A 6000-nucleotide genomic window follows, 5' to 3' on the forward strand; every position below is an offset into this window, starting at 1 on the left:
TTTTGCAGAAGAGATCTTCCTCAAAAACTTCTTGCGCAAGAGCGTGTCCAGTCTGCAAAAGCACATTGGAAAAGCGATGTGCTTTTGTGCAAGAGAGCGTCCACACTGCATGGACGCTCTCTCGCAAGAAAGCTCTGATTGCCATTCACAGAATGGCCACCAGGGCACCTGTGCTTCTTTCGATAGGCTGTTTTTGCGCAAAAAACCCCTGTTGCCCATCCACACAACTCTCTGCGCAATAACTCTTGTGCAAAATGGCGTTATTCCTTGTAGAAAGAGGAATACCTATACCTTAAAACCCACTCTGTTCTGTCAATTCACTGTACGTTTTCTTGTGCAAAAACATGCTTGAGGTGTGGATGCTCCATGGCCATTTTTGCGCAAAAACTCTGCAGTGTCGACGTAGCCTAAAAGAACAGCCAAGCACCAGTCCTGTAATCACTAGGGCATATTTACAGCACTCAGCCTATGCTTAGCTGTTGCAACAGGGGAGCTTACGTCATCGGGACACCGGGGACATGTTTGTCCATACATGTTTGTGAGCAATAGGAAATGTTCACGGTAACTGCTTTGAAATTTATTGCAGCAAAATTTTTAATTAATTTTAAAATGCATTACCTGTTGCTTTTACCCGCCTTTCTCGCTTATCTCCTCAAACAAGTATATCAGCTGCTGGATAGCAGGGCAGGGGCACATTTGCATATTAACTCTGAAATGTCTCTTAAAGGAATGCTGCAATATAATTGGAATATTTTACCTAGCCACAAGCTTGAGAATACTCTGAAATTTGAAGTACATGCAATATGGATGTTGATAATAGTAATTAATAGGAATAATATAACCGTTTAAGCAAGTTCTCCTCATTCTGACTCTTCAGGGGGAATAGCCTAGTGGTTAGAGCAGAGGACAATTAGTCAAATGCAGTGTTGATTCTAGACTCGTTTTTGTTCTTTTGTGGGGTTGTTTGATCTTGTTTTGCCAGGCCTGGGCAAGGATATTTTATATTGCTCCTCTCAGTCCATCGTCACTCACACAAGAAAGATTCACTAATCATCTTGTTGGACCTATTATTTTTGTGCCTTAGGCAGTGCGTAGACAAGGCCTTGGATTTAGATGTAAACAAAGCTGCACCATTCCCTGACATTCTCTGGTGCAGCGAATGGATCGATGCAATGTAAACAGAGCATTGTAATCTGCATTTAGCTTTGCTGTGGACTCACTATGACCTTGAGCACCCTCGCAGAAGTTCAGCTTAACTATCCATGAAATGGGAATGGCACACTTACTTGGCTCATGTAAGTGTGGTGAGGATTAAATAAATGAATTCCCATGAAGCTTTTTTAGATCCTCAGATGAAAGGCTAAATGAATGCAAATTAGTATTCCTGGCAAACACCGCAGGCTGTTTACCGTATGTGCTTGTACTTCGATAGTTGGTAACAGACGTAAATAATATATTTGCCACTCAATAATTACAGATACACCATATGATCTGAAACATATTTTTAATATTGTGGTGCATCATGTCCTTCATATCATGCACGCTATATGTTAATACCACATAGCTTCTCGATTATTAGGGTGTTTAATATTAATATTGTGGTAGGGCCCACAGGCACCTTCATTGATGGGAGGATTTCAAACGGGGCTGGTAGTATTCCAGTTTTGCAGAAGGAAAGACACAGGCACTGAGAAGTTATGGGCTTTGCACGTGGTCAACCTGAAAGCCAGTGGCATGGCCCAGCATAGAACTCAAGCTTCTAGACTCTCTGCCTCGTTTTCTAGGTACTGAAAAATGCTGTCTCTGCAAAACCGCTGAACACCAATTTGAGCTTTAACACTGCAACAAATCGATTCACGGACAAGAGTCTTGCCAGGCAAAGCCATTCTTTCCTGGCAAGAGGCAGTGGGACTTTGAAGAGATTCTCAAGTGAAAGAGATTAACTGCCAAAGAAAGCAGCTCTTGGCTGTGTTGTTACAGCATATTCGTAGTAGAAAGAGATCATTATTCAGGAACGCGGGAACTCCATTCAGAAAGCCAGTTATTGGAAAGCATGGATCCTTTTGTAAATCCATAGTGCTGATACATCCACTATCAATACATTCCTCAGACCAGTGATTAACAGCTACAGACAGAAGCAAAGGATGGGTGCTGTGAACAACATATACCGGAGTTTATTTCTAAATTGGATTAAACAAACATTTCTTCTAAGTACCTCCAGGTGGATCAGGGCCCAAAGCCCTGTCCCTGCTCTGCCCCTGCCCTCCCCCACTCCACCTCTTCACCCTTCCCCTCTTGCCCCCATTGAACCCTTTCCTCCAAGCTCTCCCAAAGGGCTGTGATGTGATCTCGGGGATTAGCAGGGGGTCAGACCCTCCTCCCTCCGCTCACCACGGGGATGAGAAATGGAGCGACCCAGCCCCCTGTGCTTCCAGCCCCGTTGCTCAGTGGAGCAGAGTGGGCCAGGCCTGGGGTGCTCCGCTTCCCTCCACTGTGATGAAGCAAAAGCAACCTGGCTTGGAAGTGGTGGAGCAGAGCAGATTGGGGCTGGCTAGCTCCACTTCCCGTGGCTCCCGCTGCCAGCACCAGGCCCCTCCAGTAATCTGCCAGGATGCATGCAGGGCTGGAGGTGGCTGCCAATTTAAAACCATCTGATGGTAAAACCATTGAGAACTGTCAATTTAAAACCATCTGATGGTGAGGCAGGCTTCTTCCCCCACCATTTCCTTAAAACATAGCAAAGAAGTGCAGGGCAAGGGCTTCCCAGGTTATCTGTAGAAAGGGAAGGGTTTCCAGAGAAGACTTCAGAGGGAAGGGCAAAGTCTAACACATCTTACTGTGCATCGCTCAGAACACGGCCAGTTCTAATGTGTTTGTGCCTGAGGCAAATAATTGCCATAGATGGCGAACCTGCTTTGTTGACTCCCACATCCCTGAGTAAACAAGGCAGGTTCTCTATCAGATTCCTTCTGTGAGTCCCGCCCATCTCTTTCACTTGCTCCTTCTCACTTCCCGCTGTCCCAGATTCCTTTGCAACGCCTTAGCCTCCCACCTCTTTTCTCTAGGGTTAGGGCATGTTCCGATGCCAGTCGGCCTGGTCCTGCAGCTTGCACTCTGGAGATAGACTCCCGTCATGCAGGGATCTTTTGCCCTGATAGGCTGCTCCAAATGAAACTCTGCCCCAACTAACTTGCAAAGTGCCCTTGTGGACTACGCCTAAAGCACAGGGAGTTCTGGCCCCATGGTGCAATGGTCGTGTTCAAATACTGTGTGTCATGTCAATCAGTTTATACAAGTGTGCATACTCCTAGGGAGTAAGGATGTTAGGGTATAGTCATTCAAATGATTACCCAATAAGCCCAGGCTTATCAGTTAATCCAAACAACTACACACAACCTCCCCCCACGCTGGTTCCTGTGGTGCGGCCTTCCCTCTTACCCCCGCTGTCTCCCACAGAGGGAGCAGCACAGGGGGCAGGGAGGGAGCTGGTGCTGTGGGGAGCCAGCTTAAAAGCCAGTTCCCCACAAGGTCTGGATCCCGTGGAGCCACTTGTCCCCTCAACATCCCGCGCTGCTGCCTCCGATAGAGAGGCAGCAGCACACAGGGTGAGGGGGGTTAGACGGGAGCCGGTACATGCAGGAAGCTGCCTGCCCTCCTCCCTCTCCTGCCCTCCTTGCTCTTCCCTAGTAGAGGCAGCAGTGTTGGGTGGTATGATATGTGTGGGCAGCCGGCTTTTGTGCTTGCTCCACAGAGCTGCCTGCCCTCACTTGCTGCCTCCCACAGAGGCAACGGGGGTGGGGGGGACACAGCTGGCAGCTGGCTCCTCATGAGCACTAGCTCCACAGAGCTGCCTCTCCCCCCCCCCCCCAAGTGCTGTTTCCTCTGAATCAGAGGCAGTGGTACTGGGAGGGGGGAGCAGGTGGGATGCCAGAGCAATCTCCGGATCCCCCACAGACAGGGGCTGCTGCCACCCTGCACTGCTGTCTCCAGGCAGCAGCTCAGGGTGTCAGGCAGGAGCCGGTTTGTGTGGGGAGTTGATTTTTATACTGTCTCTCTTTGCTGACTGGCTCCACCTGCCACCCTGCGCTGCTGCCGCTGATATAGAGGCAGCAGCATGAGATGGCAAGGGGCTCCCTGGGATTGGGTTGGGAGCCGGGAGCACATCGTGTACCTGTATAACCAATAAAATTTTTTTGTGGCTGCACGGTTACTAAAATGAACGTTATCTAACATCCCTACTAGGGAGCCAATGCACATTTTAAACATAACACTGCCAATTAAATCATTGGCAAAAGATCTAATATTTCCATTCATGCTCAAAGCAAAAGCTGCAAATCATCCCAAAATCCAAGGGCTGACTGTCAGGTTTGGGCCCTTAACATGTAACTGATCCTGAAGTAGATGAGACTTTATGTTGCTCGTTTAGATGACTATTGTGGCGCCAAGATCCTTGCTAAAAAATAATTCAGATGCATCCATTGGTTATAACTGAAAGCAGTAACATGGAGTGTACTAAAACGAAATATAATGACAGCTCTTGTGGACATGAGGCATCAATGTAAAATAACCACAATGCTACACAAAGCTTCCATTCGAGTGCTCTTGTTACTTTGCATCAACTCACTCATGGCACCAGAGAATGTCAGCAAATGGGGTATTCACTGTATAAACTCAAAGTCTAGTCTACTATTGGAAAAGAATCCTAAAAGTAGGTTTGGGAGGGAGAGGAAATTGTTACTGTAAAACAGATCCAAAAACTAATGCTGCTAATTATGAGACAAGGTGGGAGAAGCAATATTTTTTATTGGGCCACGTTTTGTGGGTGAAAGAGACTAGCTCTCTATCAACTCAGCTACAATTCTGAATGCAATGTTGCCAATTGTTATTTTTATTACAGTAGCATGTAGTGACCTCATCAGGGTGCAGGATCCCACTGTGCCAGATTGTAAAGGAATAGCTCTGTCCTGAAGATCTTATGCAATAACATAGTCAGGCCAAAGAAGGAAAGTAGCATTATCCCATGTTATGGATGTAAAACTGTCACTCAAAAAACTAAGGGTGCGTCTAGACAGTGGCGCTATTTCAGGATACTTCTGGTATCCCGAAATAGCTATTCCACGTCTTTTAAACAAACCTTTTATTTCACTATTCCAACACCCCTGTAAACCTTGTTCCACGAAGATTCAGGGGCATTTCACAATAGACAGCACCAAATTTTGAAATAAGCTATTTTGAAATACACTCGAAATAAGCTATGCAATTTGCATATCTCAAATTGCGCAGCTTATTTTGAGCTACTGATGCAGTGTAGACACACCCTACGTGACTTGCCTGTGGGCACACAGAATGTCTATGTTGATCCTGAATCCCAGAGCACTGTATTGGGTACAAAATCATAGAGGGGGGGTTTACCTAAAACCCAGCTAGCCTACCACTGTAGTAAGCTTAGAAAAGTAGTGACAGTTTATTAAGTAAGCACACAGGATTTTCAGTGTTAATATCTTAGGGTATGTCTACACTAGCCCCCTAGTTCGAACTAGGGACGTTAATGTAGGCATTCGAAGTTGCAAATCAAGCCTGGGATTTAAATATCCCACGCTTGATTTGCATCTTCCTGGCCGGTCGCCATTTTTTGAAATGTACAAGCCCGGACTAACTGCCTGTGTCTACACGCGGCAGGGACCCGGTATTTCGAATTAAAGCCCTAAATCGAACTACCTGTTAAACCTCCTGCAAGATTTAACAGGTAGTTCGATTTAGGGCTTTAATTCAAAATACTGGGTCCCTGCTGCGTGTAGACGCGGGCAGTTAGTCCGGACTTGTAAATTTCAAAAAATGGCGACCGGCCGGGAAAATGCAAATCAAGTGCAGGATATTTAAATCCTGGGCTTGATTTGCAACTTCGAATGCCTACATTAGCCTCCCTAGTTTGAACTAGGGGGCTAGGGTAGACATACCCTTAGATAATTAGTTTGCCTTCCTCCCCCCTACAACAAATCT

Source organism: Pelodiscus sinensis, chromosome 3, assembly GCF_052426305.1.
Source record: "Pelodiscus sinensis isolate ZL-2025 chromosome 3, ASM5242630v1, whole genome shotgun sequence".
NCBI lineage: Eukaryota > Metazoa > Chordata > Testudines > Trionychidae > Pelodiscus > Pelodiscus sinensis.